The sequence below is a fragment of the Cryptomeria japonica genome, chromosome 8, assembly GCF_030272615.1.
Source record: "Cryptomeria japonica chromosome 8, Sugi_1.0, whole genome shotgun sequence".
In the NCBI taxonomy this organism is placed as follows: Eukaryota; Viridiplantae; Streptophyta; class Pinopsida; order Cupressales; family Cupressaceae; genus Cryptomeria; species Cryptomeria japonica.
Genome location: NC_081412.1, coordinates 332485989 through 332510291, shown reverse-complemented (window position 1 = coordinate 332510291; position 24303 = coordinate 332485989). Strand labels below are relative to the sequence as shown.

The window sequence follows — 24303 nt, the reverse complement described above, 5'->3', positions numbered from 1 at the left end:
ACCCTTGTAAGTGTATGACTCCCAAGCTAACTAGGCAACCATCCATTTTGAGTTGTCTACACTAGCTTCCTACTATGTTGAAAGTGTGGGCTTCTTATAATACAAGCGATTCATTAGGCATAATAATCTTTCTAGGCTCTCCTCAAAATGCATTTGGAGGATGTTCAACATGGCGACAAATTGTGTTGGCATTAGCTTCAAGAAATACTTCGGCACATTTTACTTCAAGATACCCACAGACAAGGTGCATGTCTATCCAACCTTCAGGATTTTCTCCATCTTCATTGTGCGGGTCATTTAAAGAAACTCGAATGAAAAATTTCCATTTCTTAAAAATGTAATAAAACTGAATATTTTTAAACCTTAGTACCTTCTTGCTGAAATTTTGAATAACATTAGGACGCTGATCTAGATAAAAGCATCACACAAAACATCCACTGCAATCAACGAGCTTTTAACAATATGCAGTTCCTTCCAATAGAAGAAATACTCAAAACTTTAAATATCATGAATCTTCACATGCAGTGACATGCAAGTTCATGCATGCATATGTAATGAAACGCAAGCAACATGCAAATTCATGCAAGTTATTTTGCATGAAAATTCCTACATGATTCTTTGAAAAAAAATCTGCCCACAGAAAAAAAAACCAACCCAACATTTAACCTTGAAATCCTCACGAGTTTTTCCAAAAGAATACCACAAATTTTACCAAGAACAGCTCTCCAACCAGTAAATTCATGTGATCCCCTGGTAAAAACACAATATTTTAATATTCTATTAAATAACTGGATTGATTATTACAAAGTGTTTCATCTCCTTATATAGAGATTGGATAAGAAACCACCCAAATAGATAAACATTACATGACTCACTAAAAGTGAACTAAAAATATAGAAAGAAAACACTTACCACTAAATTCATGTGTGACCCTGCTCTGATGCCATATTAGAATAATTAATAGAACAGTATATTTTAATATTCTATTAGATAACTGGATTGATTATTACAAAGAGTTTCATCTTCTTATATAGAGATTGGAGGAGAAACCACCCAAATGGATAAATATTACATAACTCACTAAAAAGTGAACTAAAAAAATAGAAAGAAAACAATTGCCACTAAGGTGGCTTTATTACAACTGTAAGCCTTATCTTCTGTGGCTTTATTACTTCAAGGTTTTTAATATGAAGTACAGCAACCCTAAAGACAAATGGCTGCCAAAAGAAGGTCCTTTGTAAGAATGAACTGTATTATTCCTCAAACTGTGGTTTTAGATTTCAATCAAGCAATCTAGGTTCTCTATTCTACCTCAGTTTGAGTAAGACTTCAAACTTTGCCTTGCACTACCGAGAGCAAGAGGTTTTGAAAGACATTACTGTCTGAATTGGTAATTTCATTTCTGTAGCAAGAAAGTAAAATGATGAGAATAGAAGCCCTTACTCCCAAAAATTCAAACTTGTAAGAGGAATTTCAGAAGAGATTATTAGGATTGCTAAGGCAACCATTGCAGGCAATACAAACAGCTGCCCTTCAAGTGCAAAGCATTGTTAAGAGTATAATCAAATTGATTTTTCATCTCCAAACAATCTCCAAGAAGCAACTGTAAATAAAGAGATTGTTCTAATTTTGTTAGCTGATGCTACAAGTTTTATGAAATTGTTAAAAAGTAAGAATATTAAAGTTTTAAGTCTGAAGCATCCTATGGACCCAAGAATATTGTATGCCTACATAAATTCTGTTTTTGTGTCCAAATTTGTTCAGTCTGCATAACCTTGGTCAGTCATGGTTATAATGTGGAGCTTGAGTGATTAAAAGTTGAACACAAGGTAAGATAGTAACAAAAGTGGTCGGTCCCTCAATTCATTTAGATTGAGCCTGTGGATGTTTAATCTTCTCATCTCGTATAAATATTCAATTAATATACAAAAGAAAATATTTTTATATTAATTAATTTATTAATTAAATAATATCATATGAAAAAGTTTCATAATTTCCTGAACAAGTGTAACTTACCTTCTCACCATACATTTCAGGAAATCTCTATCATGGGATATTGTAAGAGAGATTTTAATTTTTGTGAATACATTTTGATTTTACTGTGACTGCACGAGAGAGGGTTTGTGTGAAGACAATTAAGGAAAGGATTATGGAAATCCCAAGTCCTAATGAGTCTTTATAGTACAAACAAGTTCTAAGCTTTCTCATTATGATGATGCTTCTGGAATTTTCTGTTGACGGGAATAATCATTATGTTATGTTGGTATATTATGTTTATGTTGTCGTCGGTAATAATGAGTTACGGCGGTCAGTTAGTTAGCCGACGGGTAGGTAGTTGGAGTTGCGACGGTTGTGTCGCACCCCTTCGGCTGTCATATATTGTACCACCTCCGGGTGTTGGAGGACATGTAATGTTGGCGACACATTATAATATGAACATCTTTTGACATTAATGGCAAGCTTATTCTGGTACTTCTTTTGTATTTGCATTGTGCATTGCTGTTCGATTTCTGTATTCTTCCTGTTTACCCAGTGAGGTAAACATTTGGCGCCGTTGCCGAAATTATTTCGGGAGGGACGGGAATATACTACATGGCACAGGGATAATGGGACAACCATTGCCCGAGGGGACGAGCAGTAAACCTGACGAGGATCACCAAGAACTGTTCGAAGGAGAACTAGCACTCACAAAAGATTTCTCTTGCATCCTTCAAGCAGCCATCGAAACACACGTACGGAGGGAAGCCACCGTTGAGGCTGTTCCAGAGGATGCTGTGTGGAGCGGGCTTGGTGTAAGCCCGGCGGTGAATCGGTTGATGAGCAATTTGCCTAACCTTTTGGCTCAAGCATTTTTGGCTCTTCAAAACCGCAGAGAAGACACCTACCGTGAGAACCGACGACAGCACATCTTACGAGAATTTCATGAGCGCTAGGATGACGGACGTAGAGAAGACCGACGAAGGACAAATAATCCTTAAATTGTGAAGGGAGAGAAATAAAGAACACTGTTAGAAGCAGAAGAATTATGTTGATTGTATACAAAAGAATGAATTAATAAAGACTGTTGTGTTTTGGTTTATGTGTTGTGAAACATGAAATTGTACCACAATTAATGCCCAATTTATTGAATAAAGACAGAAATAAGAAATTAGAAACCGACGAGTGGGAGGCTGCGCAGAAGGCTTTGATTCTGGAACAACGTGTAGAACGTAGACAGAGGCTGAGGCAACTTGCCGAAGGGTTGCCCGAAGGGAACCAAGGAGGTGTCACGGAAGGTGCAGAAGCCGAGGGGAATTTCTACGCGTCGCCAGACTACTGTAGAGCGAGAAGCCTCGAAGAGTTTCTGGAGGAAACTAGGTTACGGAGAGAACTAGTTGAAGAGACTCGAGATCGGTTCAAAAACTTATCTCTCACGCCACAGAGGGAGGATCACCGAAGGGAGCCGGGCACGAGTGACGGCGAAGGGGGAGCTAACCGCACGGTAGTCGCTCTCACGCCACAGGGGGAGGATCACCGAAGGGAGCCGGGCACGAGTGACGGCGAAGGGGGAGCTAACCGCACGGTAGTCGCTCTCACGCCACAAAGGGAGGATCACCGAAGGGAGCCGGGCACGGGTGACGGCGAAAGGGAAGCTAACCGCATGGTAGGTGCAAGGCAGAACACCATACCTTTGGTCACCACCACAAGAGACATCAGCGGCATCAGAGGGAGCAGCGCCGGAGGGCAGACACGGCCACAACCACCTCCAAGTGGACGACTTCCATCAATGGCGACCAAACAGAAGTTGCCCAAATTCAACGGGGATAGCAAAGATGATCCCGCACAGCATTGCCGTACCTGCGAAACCATCTGGACAGCCAATGGGGTGACTGACCAGGATGAATGGATGAAGCAGTTCCACGCCACACTGAGAGGAGTGGCTATTGACTGGTATTCAGACTTGGATAAAACCGGGGTAACTACATGGGATGAATTGAAGAAAGCATTCGAGAAGGAATTTCGGCTTCTCCGAGATGATAATGAGATAGTCTCGGAAATCTATGGAACAAAGCAAGGAAAGAAGGAGACCGTACGGGCATATGGCCGCCGGCTAAAGGAATTAGTCGGAAAGATGGAAAGCCAACCGGCTGATGGCTTAAAGAAGCGGTGGTTTGTCGAGGGTCTGAACCCTAAGCTACGACGAAAGATGAAAATTGTGCCCCCCACATCCTACGATGATGCATACAACCGGGCCATGGACTTGGAAAGTGAAAATAAGACGGCCAAAAAGAAGAAGAATAGATCTTCGTCATCCTCTGAAGATGATACGTCGGAAGAAGAGAGTAGCAGTGATGAGAAGCCGAAGAAGAAAGTCACGGCCCTTCAGAAGGATATGGAACGGATGTTAAAAGAGTTTAAGACAATGAAGGGGACCACAAGCAAGGATGATGAACTGTGGTGCACGGATTGTAAGGAGAGCGGCCACACAAAGGGTGTCTGTCCCAAGAAGGCATTCTGTGACATCTGCCAGATCATGGGACATTCTACGAAGGAATGCCCATACAATCTGAAGGCACGTAACCAGCAAGTGCTCTTTGCACATGAGCAGCCCTCCACATCGGATTCAAACAATAATGCATCTTCCGGAGGCTACCGAGGAAACCAACGAGGCGGATGGGGGATTAATAATAATTCCACCAGAAACAGGGTCCAATACGACGCGAAGGGACGCCCGATGATTCAATGTAGGGCTTTCAATCAATGGGGTCATTACGCACGAGAGTGTAATAACAATGACACCGCTCAAAAGCTATGTCGGTGGTGTGGCCCCGGTGACCATGAAGATGCCGATTGTCCGAAGTCTGGCGTAGGGGCCAATCTGATAAATATCGAAGGCAACACACGAGGTAAAGAAGCCATCCTTGCTCTTACTTGAGGGCAGGCAAAGGAAGCCCGATACCCCCATCCCCGCACCGAGAAGCAGAGAATGACGGAGGCAAGGGAGGAAATAGAAAGGGCCATGAAAGCCCAACAGGGAGAGACACACAAGTCATCTGGACCCTACTGCACAGACGCGAAGAGGAACATTGTACGACAGATGCTCCAAATGGAGGTACCTGTGAAACTGGAAGACCTCCTACACACCATACCGCAATTGGGGACAGTGTTGTTGGGCACAAAGGCTGATAAACCCAAACCTAGAGACATGGACGCTCCCATACTAGGAAGCTCGGCAACAAATCCAGTTGTACTTACCGTCAACAATGGCCGACACCCAGCCGTGGTGGAGATGGGTATCCTCGGCACCATTCTGACGGATACTATAGTAGACGGCGGTTCCGGAGTAAATGTCCTTCCGGAGAACACATGGAAAAAGCTAGGAAAGCCCACTCTATGGCCACCTACGTTTAATCTGCTAGGTGCAGACCAGCACGGGATTAAACCCCTCGGCATGTTGATGGCACAGCAAGTCACCGTGGGTGCACAACCTTTTGTACTCGACTTCGTGGTCATTCCATTGAAACAGAAAGGGTATGACGCCATACTTGGAAGAGGATGGTTGGTGGCAGCGAAAGCAAACCACAACTGGAAACGAAATACACTCTCGATGGAGAGCGGAGGCAAGAAATTCACTATTGATCTCCGGACGCAGTTGGTGAGCGAGGAACTTGCCTCTTCCTCGGGATCTGAATCCGAGAGGGAAAATGACCCACGAGACGAAGGGAGAGAGGGGATGGACCCAGATGCCGAAGGCATATTAAAAATCGGAGGTTGCTGTTCGGAGGATGACACAGATTCACTAAATGGATTGTTCCATTGGCAGCAGGAGGACTATGAGATGTTCTCACCCTCCTGTAACGTATTAAGCGTCGAAGGAGAGGAGCCAGATCAATATCCTCCAGAATACAGAGAATATTGGAAGGGAGACGCCCCAAACCCTGGCGACGTAAATAATCCAAAGAGTGTCGGCAACGATTGGAACCCTGTGTGGAAGGCCGCAGCCTTCAAAATCTTTATTATCCTTCTTCTTCTTATGTACAGGAAGGAGACCGTGGTCCCTATAGAATTTGTGGTTCCAGGTCTTCGGATGGCCATGGAAAATAAACTTGCCACCAATAGGTTTAAATTGAAACCCTATCACGCGAAGCGCGCAGGGGACCCGAGAGGCCGGACGGACACCCGAGAGCCCGAAGGGGGACCCAAGAGGATGGAAGGGGACCTAAGAGGCCGGGCAAGCGACTTGAGAGGCACAGGACAAAAGCAGGAGACTTTTGGGCGAGGAAAACCGAGAAGGATGAAGGGCGATCCCAGAGACAGGGGACCCGAGCCGAAGACTCTTTAGACAACTTACCAAAAAAAAAAAAAAAATTGTGAAAAAAACGCCACCGTACGGGGCCGTACGGCAGATGGCCGTACAGTTGGAAGAAAAAAATATATATATATAAAAAAAACAAAAAACGTAAAAGTACCAAAAAAAAAAAAGAGAGAAAAAGGCCACCGTACGGTGGGCCCACCGAAGGTGGCATCACCGTACGATGGAACCACCGATGATGGAGCCACCGTGCGGTGGAACCATCGTGCGGTGGGACCACCGACGGTGGAGCCACCGTGCGGTGGAACCACCGACGGTGGAGCCACCGTGCGGTGGAACCACCGACGGTGGACCCATCGTGCGGTGGAACCACTGACGGTGGCACCACCGTGCGGTGGGAGCCACCGAAGGCCGCGAAAAATATAAAGCGCCGCATGAAGACACCGCCGCGCAAGGTTAAAACGCCGCACACCGCACAACACCGAACACCGCCGCACAGCAAGGGATAGAGGAGGAGGAAGACGCACCGCACGGCCCGACCATGCACCGCACGGCCCGATCAACACGCACAGCAAGGGTTACGCGCAACAGCCGCAAAAGGGAAAAGAAAAAAAAAAGAGACCAAGCCCGCACAATCCACACAGCCACGTAAGGGCAAAACGACCGCCACAGGTAGACCAAGCAGCCGCACGATTGGGCTGCCCCAGGACCCCGCGAGGGGCGCTGCCCCTCGACCCCATGGGGGCGCTGCCCCAGACCCCACGGGGGCACTGCCCCTCGACCCCGCTGGGGGCGTTGCCCCCAGACCCCCAGTTTATTTTGAGCTACAAAAGACCAGGGGAAGTGTTGTGGTTGTCCGTATTGTGCGAAAGAAGCCCACAGCTAAGCATTGGCAGGGAAGCCATAAGCCGTAGAGGGAGACGGATTTGGAGGTTGCAAACAAACAGAGTTTGAGGGAAGGCATTGCAGGTCCGCGCAGTTGTATGACACCAAGGAGTTATTCAGTTCAGTTTTTAGCCTTTGGGGAGTGTGATGGAGGATTTGAGGTGGCTCCTAGCATTTGTGCCAACGGATTGTGGCCACCTCCAGGCATGACTGGTACGCTTTGAGGAACTCGGAGTATGTCTCGGCTGGACGTGAGGTTGCCTTGGTGGATGCACAGAGGGCTCGGGAGGAGCTGACCACCAGGTTGGAGGCAATAATCTCGTGAGACTTAGTTCAGCGTACCTAGGAGTTGGATGTCGGGAGAGCAGCACGGGTGGCTATCGAGGACAAATTGGCTAGGGAGACAGTATCATTTGAGTAGCAGTTGGTGGAAGCTGAGACTGAAAATTATGTTTTGCAGACAAGTTTGGGATAGGCACAGGAGGACTGTGCTGGCAAAGGAAGCAATATTGGTGAAATCCGCACTTGAGCATCGGATGGTAGCAGAAAAGGGTTTTTAGGCGAGGACGCAGCAAGTGTATAAGATCCGGGCCCGACTGGCGTCAGTAGTTCCTGCCGTTCATCTCTATTTTGTATTAAGTCGTCGGAGTCGACTTCTTTTTTTTGGGGGGATGATGTTGACGGGAATAATCATTATGTTATGTTGGTATATTATGTTTATGTTGTCGTCGGTAATAATGAGTTACGGTGGTCAGTTAGTTAGCCGACGGGTAGGTAGTTGGAGTTGCGACAGTTGTGTCACACCCCTTCGGCTGTCATATATTGTACCACCTCCGGGTGTTGGAGGACATGTAATGTTGGCGACACATTATAATATGAACATCTTTTGACATTAATGGCAAGCTTATTCTGGTACTTCTTTTGTATTTGCATTGTGCATTGCTGTTCAATTTCTGTATTCTTCCTGTTTACCCAGTGAGGTAAACATTTTCTACCTTTATGGATTTCCCTACCATAAATCTGTGTTGTTGTGTAATAGTGTTATTTGATTTTTTCTTGTATAAATTAATTATCACACATAAAAGATTTAAGGTTCCTAACATACATTTTAAACAATGTCACGCCCCACCAAATACCTCCTCGAACCATTCTTAAAAGACAGAATATATTAAGTAAAACTAAAATTGATTTAATAGAAAATTGTCTTCTTTATAAGACATGACAATTTTCCAGTCTCCAGCCGACAATCATCATTAATTTGTTTCCAATCTATAAAGCAGTGACTTGATGAAATACAGAGTGTTAAACCAGTGATCAAAGTATAAACCTTTGATATATGACAGTAATTAATATTAAAGTGAAGTGCTTGAGATTAAAGGTAGTGGTGATTACAAATTCAAAAATACAGCGATGAAAGTTATGTACAGCAACTAAGAAATAAAGCAAATGTAATTGTATATATAATTTGCTAAGCAGCGATAGAAAAGTAAGGATCGTGGATCATTACAGACTGCTGATCGCTGCCTTCATAACATTAACATTGATACTCATCACCTAATACCAAGATTAGGAAACCGGTAACAAACAAGGGGAAATAATCAATATCATTTAACTAAAAATTAATTAAGTGTAGTGAATGGTCAGAAGACATGATGATGAGGGACATGTCCTTTGCAAACAGTGACCGTAGGAAGAGACATTCCTCTTCACTCTGTGGGGAGATATAAATGTTAAGATCAACCTCCAAGGTAAGGCAGAAAGCTAGCTTGCCGGTTTGGGTTTGGGTTCGAAGAACCGGTTCGCCGGTACAGCAAAATTTTGAAATGGGGTTTGGGTTCGTTAGTACAAAAACATGTTAAAAAATAAAATATATATATATATATATAGCCCGCCCAAGTAGCGGAGTTGACTTGAGCCATGGGTTTGCTCCCCATTGGTCTCGGGTTCGACTCCGAGGCTTGGGTTCGCCCGATGCACGTGGCTTGTGGGCGGCTGCGTACATCCCTAGAGGACTAGTCTCGCCTCAACTCGCCCCTTCCTGAACCCAACTTTGTTAGCCGCATTATTGTATACGGGAATACGAAAAGTTAATTAAGTTGTAATTGGGTTTGTTAGTTGGCACCCGAGGGGTGGCAGTTGCGATGCAGCGGTTGGCGCTCGCACCCCCTCGGTATCTTTATATACTCCTCATTGTAACTTGTAAAGGGACGAATTATGAATGGAATAACATATCTGATACTTGTCTGATATCTATGGCATTGTTCTGCATTACGTACTTCATGCTTTAAGTATTCACCCGAGAGGGCAAACATTTGGCGCCGTTGCCTAGACGTACTCGGGAACGGAAGACACGGATGGCGCACAAACACAATGGGCCTACCAGTTGGTGAAATAAACCCAGAGGCGAATGACGCGCAAACGGAACTTTACACAGGCGAAGACACGGCAACGAGAGAATTTTCAATTCTACTCCAGGTAGCCATTTAGACCTACGTCCGACGAGAGGCGGCAGAGGCGGAAATCCCACCAAGTGCCGTGTGGACAGCTCTGGAGGTTAGCCCGCCAGTGAACCAGTTGATGAACCACCTCCCCCGGTTGCTTGCACAAGCATCGCTAGCACAACAGGCGCACTTGGAGGAGATTGCCCAGGAAGAGCGACGCCAACAGATCCTTCGCAACTACAAAGAAAACAGCCAACGGGAAACGGAACGGGATGGCGCCAGGCCAGGAGGGAATTGAACGTTGAATTTTTTATTTTCAAATAAAAGTGTCATTGACACGAGTTGTACTTGAGCAGATGAATTAATAAAGACATGTTTTGATTTATGAATTGTGAGTTATGGAAATGTGCGACAATTAATGCCAAACCTATTGAATAAGGATAGAAATAAAAAAGCAGAAACAGACGAGTGGGAGGCAGCGCAGAGGGCCTTGATTCTGGAGCAGCAAGTAGAACGTAGACGGAGGCTGAGGCAACTTGCCGAAGGATGACCTGCCAAAGGGGGGCCCGAGGGGAACCAAGGAGGTGTCACGGAGGGTGCAGAGGCCAACGGAAATTTCTACGCGTCGCCAGATCATCGTAGGAGGCGGAGCCACGAAGAGTTTCTGGAAGAAACAAGGTTACAGCGAAATCTAGTCGAAGAGACTCGGGATCAGTTCAGAAACTTATCCCTTACGCCACGGAGTGGAGATCACCAACGGGAACCAGGAGTAGGCACATGTGAGAGCGAAGGGGAGGGTAACTGTACGGGTGTAGGTGCCACACACAACAGGCAAAACACCGTACCTCCAGTCGCCCACGCAGGACACACCACCAACGCCATCGGAGGAAGCAGCACAGGGCCACAGACACAGACAAAACCGCCCCCAAGAAGACAACCCGGGATGGCGAGTAAACAAAAATTACCAAAGTTCACAGGGGACGGCAAGGAAGACCCCTTACGGCACTACCGTACATGTGAAACCATTTGGTCTGCCAACGGAGTGATAGACCAGAATGACTGGGTACAGCAGTTCCCAGACACGTTACGTGGAGTCGCCATAGATTGGTACTCCGATGTAGATAAGCAAAAAGTGGCCACGTGGGCCAACCTACAGAAGGAATTCACGGAGGAGTTTCGGTTGCTCCGTGATGACAACGAAATTGTAACAGAGATATACAGTACCAAACAAGGTACCAAGGAGACATTACGGGCATACAGCAGGAGACTAAAGGAATTGTTGGGTAAAATGGAGAACCAACCGGCTGAGGGCTTGAAAAAACGATGGTTTGTGGAAGGATTGAAATCCTCCCTACGGGAAAAAATGAAAATTGTACCCCCTACGTCATATGACGACGCCTATAATAGGGCAATGGACCTAGAGAGAGAATACAAAACATCAAGGAAGAAGAAAAGTAATAAATATTCATCTGAGGATGATGAAGATTATAACGGGGAAAGCAGTAGCGGTGGCGAATCGAGTAAAAAGGTACACGCGCTCCAAAAGGACATGGAACGAATGCTGAAAGAATTCAAAGCCATGAAAGGGAGTACAAGTAAGACGGAAGAAAATGAAGTGTGGTGTACCGACTGTAGGAGTGACGGACAAACCAAGGGGTCCTGTCCCAAGAAGGCTTTCTGCGACATTTGCCAGATTGTGGGACATTTGACAAAGGAATGTCCCTACAATATGAAAACCAAGAACCAACAAGCTCTCTTCACGCAAAAGCAGCCGGCCGCCGGAACTTCGCAAACTGCCAACAATAATGCATCATCTGGCGGATATCGGAACAACCGGCGAGGGGGGAGGACCAATAATAATAATAGGAGCCGAATCCAATATGATGCAAAGGGAAGGCCAATGATCCAGTGCCGAGCCTGCAATCAATGGGGACACTTTGCTAGAGAATGCACCTCAGAAGAAACTCCACAAAAATTATGCAAATGGTGTGGGCCTGGAGACCACGATGATGGAACGTGCCCAAAGTCTAGAGTGAACCTGCTCAACATCGACAGGACAGAGGAACGGGTATTGGCAATCACACGGTCGTAGGCAAAGAAGGCCACATACCCGGACCCTCGCACGGAGAAGCAGCGAGTGCTGGAGGCCAAGGCGGAAGTGGCGAAGGAAATGTTGGCACAAAGGAGCACCCAGGAAGCGGTAAGTACCTCCCAATCTGAGGCGGAGGAGAATATCCTGAAGCAAATTCTGCAGATTGAAGTGCCGGTAAAAATGAAGGACCTCCTGGAAACGATGCTGCAATTACGTACGGCACTCCTATGTACGGTCCAAGTAACCCCGCACAGTCAGGCAACCCGAAATACGGATGGTACCGACAGAACACCTACAGACCCATTGGTCCTGACACTATACAGTGGCCGACACCCAACGGTGGTAGAAATGGGAATACTGGGAACCATTCTGACTAACACTATCTTCGACGGCGGGTCTGGAGTGAATGTGCTTCTGGAAGAAACCTGGAAGCAGCTTGGCAAACCGACACTATGGCCGTCAACCTTCAACTTACTGGGAGCGGATCAACATGGTATCAAACCCCTTGGAACGCTCATGGCGCAACAAGTGACCATCGGGACACAACCATTTGTCCTCGACTTCTTGGTGATTCCGCTAGCCAAGAAAGGATACGACGCCATTCTGGGCAGAGGGTGGTTGGTGGCAACCAAAGTGAATCACAACTGGAAGCGTAACACGTTGTCAATGGAGAAAGCTAGGAGAAAATTTATTATCAACCTGAAAACACAACTTGTGAGTGAAGAACTCGCGTCAGAGTCGGAATCAGACGGCGAAGGCGGAGTTGACGGAGGAAAGTACGGAAGGGAACCGAACAAGGAAGGCGTTCTCGGAATCCAAGGATGTTCTGAGGACGAGACCAATTCCCTTAATGGGCTCTTCCACTGGAAAATGGAGGACTATGAGTTGTTGTATGGGTTTAACATGTTGCAGGTTGACGAGGATCGGGACGAGAATGAATTTCCGCCAGCGTACGGGGAATACACCGAAGGGGATGCCCCGGTCAACGAAGTACCAACACACAGGTTTGACATGACAAAACCAATCCGGTACGAAGAATCGGTAAAACCTACAAACCTCGGCATGGAAGCAGAGCCAAGAAACATCCTAGTTGGCGACGATTGGAACCCAATCCTGAAAGCCGCTGCGTTTAAAATATTCATGGAATACAAGGATGTATTTGCTTGGACGTATAAGGACCTCAAAGGGGTGCCGCCAGAACTATGCGTACACAAAATTTCACTCGTACCTGGGGTCGTACCTGTACGGAAGAGGCCATACAGAATGAATAAAAACTATGTGGCAAGAGTGAATGATGAAATTGAACGTATGCTCGAAGCCGGGATTATTTTTAAAGTGCAGACACTCGCCCATAGTGATATCCCTTAAAAAGGAGGCAAACCAGATACGAATCTGCATGGATTTCAGATGCCTTAACGCGGTCACCATAAAAGACTCGTTTCCAATACCATTTATGGATAGCATCTTGGAAGAAGTGGTCGGTCATGAAATTTATTCATTCATGGATGGATTTTCTGGGTATAACCAGATATCCATCGCCGAAGAAGACAAATTAAAAACCACCTTCACAGTTGAGGATGGCGTGTACGCGTATAATCAAATGCCGTTCGGATTATGCAACGCACCAGCGACCTTTCAACGGATAATCCTTCACATATTTGAAAAGATGTCAGTAGGGAACTTCAGAGCGTTCCTGGACGACTGGTCCATCTACAGTAACCAAGATACACATTTGGCCGCACTGGGCGAATGCATGGAGAGATGCAGGCGAGCTCGCCTAGCACTCAACCCCAAAAAATGCAGATTAATGGTGCCTCAAGGGAAGCTACTAGGACACATAGTGTGTAAGGCTGGACTCAAGACTGACCCTGACAAGATTCGGGTGATAGTGGAAATGGAGGCACCCACAAATGTCATGGGAGTCAAATCCTTCCTAGGACACATAGGGTATTACAGGCGATTTATCAAAAATTTTGCTAGAGTATCCTGCCCTTTGGACAAGCTGACAAGTAAAGGTGAACGGTATATACGGGGGACGGCTCAGGAGGAGGCTTCCAAGAACTGAAATCACGGTTGGTGGGTGCGCCAATCCTAACATATCCTGATTGGGACAAAGAGTTCCACGTACACGTTGACGCATCCAACTTTGCCATAGGGGCCACACTGGCACAGGTTGGCGACCACGGGCTAGATCACCCGGTCTACTTTGCAAGCAGACTCTTGTCGAAGGCAGAGAAAAATTATAGCACCACAGAAAGGGAAGCCCTCGGGATGGTGTACTCCGTCCAGAAATTTCGACATTACTTGCTCGCCACCCCGTTCACATTTTACGTGGACCACCAGGCTTTAATGTATCTGGTAAACAAGCCAATTATCCAAGGACGAATCAACCGATGGCTGCTATTGCTGCAAGAATTTACATTCAACATTATAGTAAGACCTAGGAAGAGCCATGTGATAGTTGACCAGCTGTCGAGAATCCAGTCAAGAGAACCAGCCGAAGGAGTGAACGAAGATTTTCCAGATGCTCACTTATTTCGCATCGCAGTTCTCCCCGCCTGGTACGTAAGCGTGGGGGAATATTTGTCGACATCACAGTTCCCGAGGGAGATGCCACCAGGAGAAAGAAGGAAACTGGTACTGAGGAGCAGGACATTCCAACTCATTAATGGCCTATTGTATAAAATGGGGCCCGATCAGATCCTACGGCGATGCGTCCTAGAAGAGGAAATTTCGGGCGTCTTAAGGGAAGCACATGAAGGGCCCGCAGGAGGACACATGGGGCCCGACACCACGGTGAGGAAAGTCCTGTTGGCAGGACTGTGGTGGCCGACACTACATAATGACGCCAGGGAGTGGGTAACAAGCTGTGATACATGCCAACGGGCCGGACGGCCATTAAAAAGGGATTTTATGTCCCTCAACCCATCGAATGCCCAGGAACTGTTTGAGAGATGGGGATTGGATTTTCGGACCATTGAAACCAAGTAGAGCTCGACGATGCAGATACATTGTAGTGGCAACAGAATACTTGACCAAGTGGGTGGAGGCACGGGCCTTACCCGACAATTCAGCGGTCAATACAGCAAAATTCATCTATGAACACATCATTACGCGGTATGGGATTCCAATCCAACTGACGAGTGACAGAGGAGGCCATTTTGTAAATCACATAATCCGATTGCTAACAACGGAGTTTAAAATCTTCCACTCCTTATCAAGCCCCTACTATCCACGGGCGAACGGGCAGGCCAAGGTGACCAATAAAATAATAATGTCGGTGATATATAAGTCTTGCAGAGTGGAGAAGGATGACTGGGAGGAGCGCCTACCATCAATACTTTGGGCATACCGAACAACTTACAAGGTAACTACTGGACAAACTCCCTTCCAGCTAATGTATGGACTAGAAGCGGTGGTGCCAGTTGAATTCATGGTGCTGAGTCTCCGGATCGCCATCGATAATCGACTTGGCAACATGGAAAGCCTGAGGGAGAGACTGTACGCTTTGAACAAATTGGACGAACGAAGGATGATGGCTCAATGGGCGACAGAGACGGCCCAGCAAAGACGGAAGGTTTGGCACGACAAGCATCTCCGACGAATGAAGTTTACTCCTGGGCAGTTGGTATTGAAATTCAACGGAAGGAACGAAATCAAACCTGGGAAATTCAAAGTGCGTTGGCTAGGACCATTCAAGGTACGCGAGGTTAATACCAACGGGGCAATTAAGTTGTGGACGCTGGACGGAGAAGAGATACCAGATGCCGTCAACGGGTCGAAATTAAAAATCTACCACGAACGGAGGGAGCCCTGACCATGACGAATGCTTAAAAAACTGGAAAAAATACAAAAATAAATAATAAATATAAAATATAAATATAAATTTTTTTTAAAAAAAAAAGAGAGAAGAAAGTGGGCCCACCGTACGGTGACACCATCGTGTAGTGGGGCCACCGGCGGTGGTCACGGCACATGCCAACCGCACACCGCCAACCACCAACCGCCAATAAAACCCCGCCCGCACAACTCCGAAGCCGCACACGCCAACCGCACACCGCCAGCCACCGCACACCAATAAAACCCCGCCTGCACAACTCCGAAGCCGCACACTTCCGCAGCCTCCACGCACAGCCCGCACAGCGCGCAGCCCACAACCGCACAGCCGCGAAGCCCGCAGCCGCACAAAGCCACACAACCACGCAACCGCAGGCGGCACAAGCCGCACGCACCAAGCCGCACGAGTCTGTGCCGATTACGGGCAGACTGTTTTCATTTTGGAAAAAAAAGGGGGGTTATAAAAGCAAAATCGAAGAAGTAATCTGTACTAATGGACACAAACAGGAACAAGGCAGATTGGCGGAAGCGGTTGCAGCCGTTAGAAGACAAGTTGCAGGGAGGGCAAAAAGGAACTAGTGCAGACACAGGCAAACAGATTCTACCATTTGGGGTGCGCATTGCAGGTAGTCTCGATATGAGCACTAGTCAAAAAAGCAAGAAGCATCGTCCCAAACCCTTGGCGACAAAGGACAGAGATGAAATAAAAGCAGATAATGTTATGTTCGAGGGTTTGAATGGAATCGACTGTCGGAACTGGTGGGCAAAAACACCTCAGGATGATTTAATAAAGAAAAGCCTTCGCCAGGCACAAGTACAATGGGCGGTCCAGATGCCAGTTTTTTTCGATAAAGGACTTTGAGGTGGTTTTGCGTGCCATGATTGGCAGCTATGACAGACATCGCCACCAGTCGGTATTTGATTATCAACATCAGAGGATAACAATGTCATTCACGGCAGGCGAGTTCACTAGGGTATTTGGCATACCAGGGATAAAAGGAAAGAAAATAGACACCTCCCAGAAAATATCCCCCGAGAATCGTGCTACACTGCTCCAGCTGATGTTGCGCGATAACCTTACCCAAGCCGAGAAAGATAGCCTCAAGAGTGCAGGCAAGAGTCGGGGAGTGAAGAAACAATTTTTTGCCAAGGGAGTATGGCGATACCTGTTGTCGGTGGTGAAGAGTCGCCTCACAGGTGCCACCTGCGCGTCGGACATAGCCATTGCACAGATAGTACTGATGAACGGGCTGCATAATGGAGTGGTATACGATTGGGCGTCACTATTGGTGGATAGGATGGACGAGTTCATGATGCTGCAATACAAGAAGTTCTACATGCCACATCACGCCATTGGATTATTCCTGGACGCAGTCCGCACACAGATCACCCCAAGCTCACAACCATTGGAGCCACAGGGCCGTGTTGCACCAGACCAGCCGCCCATATTCTACTGGTCACACTTAGACGTCTTGGCACATGGCACATGGCACAGAGGCACGTTTGGGCACAAAACCAAAGAAGTCCGCCATGTCCGATACAGAGTCCGACACGGAAGAGTCTGAGGCTGAGGATGCAGACAGTGGCAGGGAGGAATCAGTAGACACCTCCCAGGTAAGCGGAGGGAGTTTCCGACTGACAGGGAGAAGGGGCGACCAGTTGCCTGAAGAAGGGGTAGTGGAGTCTGCAGGTACAGTAGGGTCTACTGTAGCATCAGAGGTGCAGGTCCACTTTACACCAGCCCGCTTACCAGAGACTTGTCAGTTGGCGGTGCCACGGTCCTTCGGGACAATGAGTGTAGTTACCACGGTACTAGTTCCTAGTTTCGGGCAGCCTCGGGCGATGATAGCCATGACACCACCACGGGTGGAGACCTTGGCGAGTGCAGAGGCTACCATGGTGCACGAGGTGTCGGATGTGACAGGATAGAATGTGCCAGGGTTACCAGGATATATGCAGGAGGCAATGACGACAGCAGGCACTCTTCATGATGACCTCACTAGCTGGTTGAGCCGTTACCAGATGGCACCCGTGGCACCAGGAGAGGCCACTCTATCCCTAGGGCGGACCACGTATTCCTTGGATGTCATTGATCTCGAGGAAGGGAGTTCCCCGAGCAGCAGGGCAGTTCAGAGGGTTGCTTCACCCCCTGCGGTGGTAGTAACCAGTCCGTACAGAGCAGAAGAGGTGCCCGTGGGAAGTCAGCAAGGTGCAGAGTTGGAGCAATTTATTACGGAGATGACTCTGGGAGCACAGTGGCTTGTGTCATCTGCCACGCTCTAGGCCGATGCGGCCATGGTTGAGCAGATGGAAGGGTTGTTGACCTTTGCCCGCACGGGATGCCAAGTTAAGTTTGAGAGGTGTTTTGAGCGTGCCGGGTGGCCGGACACGGAGAACCTGGCGATGCTGGAGGTTTGGCACCTCACTGAGAGGGTTGGCGAGACCCAGATGCAGTCGTTGGTGAGAGAGGTAGAGCAGGCCTTCCGTGAAGGTTATCTGGAGCTTCGGAGGTCACAACAGATGGCAACTACAGTTGAGGCTTTGAGGGTGGTAGCAGTCACAGCTCGGGAGGAGCTGGCTACCAGGTTTCACAAGCTAGAGGCTACCATGGCACAGAACCAGGCAACGGTGGACAATTTAGTAGCCGAGAAGTCTGCCTTGCTGATACAGTTGGAGGAGAACAGGGCTTCGAGGGAGCTGTTGGAGACTCGGTTGGTCAGTGCCCTGGAAAATGTAGACAAGAAGGATAAGGAGGTGCTCGAGGCAGCCTACATGGTAAAGACTGCTATGGAGCGGCAGATGGTCGCGGAAAGGGATCTCAAGAGGAGGACGGAGTAGGTGTATGAGCTCCGTGGGCGCTTGGCGTCCACTGCTACACCACCACCGGCGCCTTCTTCATCAAAGATGCCTTCTACACTCTCTTAGTTTTTTTTCTTCTGGATTTTGCGAGCTCCATGTATTCTCCATTTTGTTGTAAGTCGCCTGGAGACGACTTTTCTTTTTGGGGGGGATGATGTTAGCCGCATTATTGTATACAAGAATACGAATAGTTAATTAAGTCGTAATTGGGTTTGTTAGTTGGCACCCGAGGGGTGGCAGTTGCAATGCGGCGGTTGGCGCTCGCACCCCCTCGGTATCTTTATATACTCCTCATTGTAACTTGTAAAGGGACGAATTATGAATGGAATAACATATCTGATACTTGTCTGATATCTATGGCATTGTTCTGCATTACGTACTTCATGCTTTAAGTATTCACCCAAGAGGGCAAACAAACTTGGCAATAAGTAAGACCAAGGTAAGGCGGGTTGGGCGCTAGGTTGGGTCGCGGGGATACCTCGAGTAATATATATATACAGCCTATAAGCATGAATTAAGATCGGAATGTCACATAATATCATATAAACAACAAAAACACCATTATTTATGAAATTGTAATCATAGCATCATATACTTCAAGTTCAACATCAAAATAGTAAAATGATAATATCAAGTTCAAGTATCATTGTTTCAAAATTCAACTTGAAACAATTGGAACTTTATACTAAGTTTAATTCAAATTGCTTAAATCATCTCATCTTCTTCTTCTTCTTCTTCTTCTTCTTCTTCTTCTTCTTCAGCAACAACATTAGTTGATTCACCGATACTACCAAGGCCAATGGGATCAGCTGCACCAATAACATTCTCGCTGTCCAAGTCCTTCAATGAAGCAACTACAAGCTGAGAAGTGGAAACATCCAAGTCCGTATGCTCTGCATTCATATCCCACATCTTTGAATCCCCTTTTTTGTATTCATTCTGGTTGTGTGAAAGGAGACGCAAGTCGGAATGCACATATACCTAGTTCTCCGCTCTTTTTGATTGCAACCTATTGCGCTTTATTGAGTGGATGAAAGAATATGTGTCCAATTTCTTTCTGATGTAGATGAACTAGCAACCTATGAAGACAAGACAAAGTTAACAATTACAACTAAATTATTAAAGACAAGTTATAAAATTTCTAGCAACCTATGAAGACAAAGTAAATTAAAATTATTAAATAAAACTTACTTGTGATGTAATTTTGATTGCTAGGGGGCTGCAGCAATTGGAATCGTTGGCCATGGAGGTACCACCAACTATGGGCATCCTTCTTAAATCAATGACGAAGAGCATCAATACTTAGACTTCTTGCATTCACAAACTCTATGAATTCATTTGAAATCAAATCTCGCAAATCATCGTCTAGGAAAGAGTCTCAAGAATGCTTCCTTGTACCCATCTAACACTTCTAAATCTCTATATGGTGGAAGCCTTCCGAGCATATCAAGAAATTGGTTGCTATAATATTTTGGTGTCAATGCATAGGCAAGAAGATGTAGAAGAGTGGTCATCTTGTTCCATCGTTCTACAACAATTGCTTGCAATTTTTTGAAGGTCTCCTGAGGATCTTTCTCTTTCTCATTTATGATTTTCTTCATCTTCTCAAGCATGGAGTCAATGCCATCATACACCTCTCCTATGCAAGGCCTATCTATGTCAATGTAGCGAAGCAAGTCCATAATGGGCTCGGTGAAGCGAACGAGATACTCTACATTTTCCCACCATGACTCATTCAATATCCTTACCCTAATTCTTGTTGTCCTCTCACTGTTGCTTTGCTTCCATATAGTCCAATTATTGCTGATCACCATATTGCAAAGTGCCACTTTCACTTTTACAAGTCGTCTCAAGACGATTAAGTTAGATGCAAAACGGGTTTCAGCAACTTGTAATAGAAATTAAAGCAAATAAATACAATTACATAGAGACAAACATGTAAAAAGAATACACATTAAACAATCAAGTTATGAAAATTAAAAAATTTAATATACTAATTTCAATTTTTTTAAATTAAATTACCACTTCATGTTCAAGTTCATTTACCTTCAATAGCTCCAAATTTGAGAATAATCTGAAAATTCCTTGAGACATGTGGTGGTTCGTGATGAACATCTAGATGTCCTCAGCCTCTACATACACATCTTTGATCCAATCAATTTTATTCCCAATATTTTGTAGCATAAGATTGGGTGAGTGGACCGCACAAGGTGTCCAAAAGATTCGTTGATATCGCTCTTCAACCAACAAACCAACAGCTCTACATTTTTTTGCGTTGTCCATTATGCTTTGAACAACGTTTCTAGGTCCCACTGACTCAACGGCAGCAATGAAAATATCAGCAATAAATTGCCCATCTTTTACTTGCCTTTCACAATCAACGGATTTCAAAAACATTGCCCCTTTAGGGGACATCACTATGACATTGATCAAGGGACTGTTTCTTGAATCTATCCACCCATCTGAAATAAAGGATACCCCTGTCTCAATCCATGAATCCCTTGTGGGATTCAGTGCATCCTCAACACCCTTGACCTCTCTTTCGAAAAAGGTGTTGCGTATCTTCTCATAACTAGAGCTCTTATACCCTTTTGGAGCTTCATTGACACTTTTCAGCATCTTCTTCCAGTATGGAGAGCGAACAACACAGAAAGGCAACCTATTTGCATATATACATTTTGCTACATCTTGGTCGGCAATGTCCCAACTCTCATTTTGAAATGATGTTTCCAAAGGTCCCTTTGTTTTGTGTGGAATGGGTGCTTGAGTTTCAGTGTCAAGCTCAACTACGGTAGTAAAAAAAAGGTGGTCTTTCACAATATTTGAAGATGGGGGCAGCATTCCTTTTTTTTTTAATGGGCATGTTTTGTCTATGTGCTTCTCTCTCTTGTGCCTCTTCATGCTCTGTGATATATTTTAATATTGTCTCATTTGGTATAGGAGCATTTATTTATCCAGGGCATTTCTTGACTCCTCTACCAAGTATTCCAGACAAATCGCCTACCACCCTAAAATATGAACTACTCCTTTCTTTATCACAACCCCGACATTTCCAATGGAATCCCTCACCTCCTAGAAGGGACCTTATGATATCAACATACTTCCACAAAGGAGAATAAGAATTTCGTTGTTTTTCATTACTAGCATTGCCTATGGAGGAAGAGGTAGATGCCATTGTAATCCTTTGGGAAGAAATTTTATACCCATTCAATATAAAAACAAGAGAATGGAAAGAAATATAGGTAGAAATTAAACAAATACAAAAAAATGAAAAATAGGGAATGAAAAAAAAAAGAAATTAAACAAAAACAAAATAAAATGAAAAAAAAAACTTACCTCTTTCACCCAATAGAAGCTTGCAAAGGAGTAGGAATGAAGCACAAACACTTGATCAAGCTTCACAATCGATCTTCCAACTCCCTCTTGCTGAACCAAACTTTTGTTCAATAACCTATTTGCTCCAGCTCAAGAAAAAACAATCTATTTGCACACCAAATAAGACATAAAACCCAACATAAGTTATTATAAAAGCACTTTTTAGGGCTGTGCATGTCAAAAAACTATTAAATTTGCAAAAAGAACGCTTTTTTAGCGGACTTTTCCACTTTGTTCGCCCATGGTCCGCCAAAATTCGTCTTGGTCCACCTGGGTTCGAACTTGGCCCTATGGTCACGGACCCTGTCCAGACCCACAGGCGAACCAGCCCCAGACCGGGACATAGGTCGAATCGGACTAGAACCAGGGACTAGAGGCAGCGAACCCGACATCCTAGGTAGAAAGGTATAAGCATGGAATGAGATCAAGGAATAAAATTGAAAGAAGAGGATCGGGCATTATAATCCAATGATAGCAAATTAATATATCAATATGATGTATCTCAAATATGCATTAAGGGAATATTTGCAAATATATGATCTGAAATATCAATAATAAGAAATAATTAGTTATAATATTATAATTATATTTATAACACATATTAGGATTCTTGTCAACCATTTGCATATTTAGAAATTTTACTTAATTTCAATTATATGCATTTAAAAAAATAGTACATAAAGAGATGAATATATTAATATTCTAGTCCATAGTCTCCACTAATGCCAATGTAGGGATAGGGGGGTTTGTGTAGGGAGAGGTGGAGTAATTATGTCACAAGATAGGTAACTCCCAAGATGGGGTAAGGACATGTTGGTTGAAAATTTTGTATACTTGGGGAAATATACAAAATTGAGGTTTCAACCACAGCGTGTGAGTAAAACTCTCCTAATTAAGGGAAGGCTCCCCCTATCTAACTACAACTTTGAAAATAAAATAGGATGGGACAGCAATCTTTCTTCTTCTTTCAAGAAAGACAATATCCTTTTCTCTTCACAGAAAAGTGATAGCGATTTAATATAAAACAGTAGTAACAACTTTCAAAATGAAATGAACGAAAGGAAATGAACTTTCCTGAAAGCTCAAAGACTTCTGTCACTTCCTTCGGGACGAGACAGCAATATCAAGTTCAAAGACTTGATTATGTGAAGTCCTATCTACCATTTTATTTACTAATGCTATCAAGAACAAATTATAACAGCTCAAAGACTGCAATATCTTATTCTTTTCTACATAAAACAATGGGAAGTAGTATAAGCTCAAAGACTCACAGCTATTTCTCACAAAATCTGCTCCTAAATTCTCTTAAGAACAAGTGAAAGCACAAAGACTTACAACTTCTCTCAACAGAATATTTATTTTAATCTATATTAACCTCTCAAATACTTGCAGCACAAAGACTGCAAATCAAATTCGATTAAGTTCTTTGAAGAAACACTTGCAAGAAAGATAATATAAACACAAACTCAAAAATGTAGCACAAAGACTCAAAGCTTGAGCAATTTCCTTATATTTCTTTCAATTCTTGAATTTACACATGAAAGCTCAAAGATTTCTTTGCTGTAAATTTGGCAGAGTTTTTGCTTGCTTTCCAAAAAGATAAAAATTACAATAGACCCCTTAAGTATTTATAGAAGAGAAGCCTTCAGAAAAAAGTGGGAAGATCCTAACTAACTTGAGAAATTCTCTCAACCACCAAGACTAATTCAATAACTAACTAAGACTTATTCCAACTACAGTCCTAACTGAACACAACTTGTAGTTGCCTTACATGTAATTACAAAAGTGCAAGTAAAGACTTAACTTGCATTTTACAAAAAAGTTTTTACATATAACTTGTAAAAAAGAAAAACTACAACTAAAAGATTACAAATCTGGAAAAATACAACTAAGTGTTGAAAAACACTTAAGCTGCAGCACGTGAAGACATGAATCCTTCAAACTTCTGGATGATCATTCGTAGTTCATCAAGATCCGGTTCATGGGTGTTATTGGCAACAACCATGGTCTTCACAATGGTATCATGGCATCAGAGGAGCATAGAGTTGTCCTTCTCCAAGATGGGCTGAATTTCATGCAAAAAGATTTGGTGTTTCATCAAAATTTGAATTGAAGCAGCTGAGAATTGTTCGCTCCTCCATTCATTATGAATCCTCATCTGTAAATTTGCAAGAACTTCTTGTTCTGGTATCAACTCTCCATCCTGACTTATTATGTTGCAAGAAGCCTTTTCATAAAGAGAAACAATATCTCGGAAAACTTCACCCCGTAATTTTATTGCATCACCAATCTCCTCAATGAGGGATTTAAGAACAACGGCCTTATTTTCCAGAAGCTCTTCAAATTCCAAGTACATGACCCTAGAAGGGATAATGGCATGCTTCTGTAGAACACTCAACTGTTGTTGGGGCATGGTGCGCCAGATTGTCAAACTACCTTCAACACTTTCCAGATTCTTCTTAAAAGCGTCGGAGGTATGACTCAATTTCTCTTCAATAGTCTCCAACTTAGACATCATCTGA

At 44.7% G+C, this 24303-nt stretch overlaps 1 protein-coding gene across 2 annotated transcripts in view; it reads right to left on the bottom strand.

Annotated features, from left to right (window-relative positions):
• Positions 1 to 24303, bottom strand: part of LOC131061525 (8-amino-7-oxononanoate synthase) — a 209135-nt gene that overhangs the window by 48419 nt on the left and 136413 nt on the right. The window lies entirely within an intron of this gene.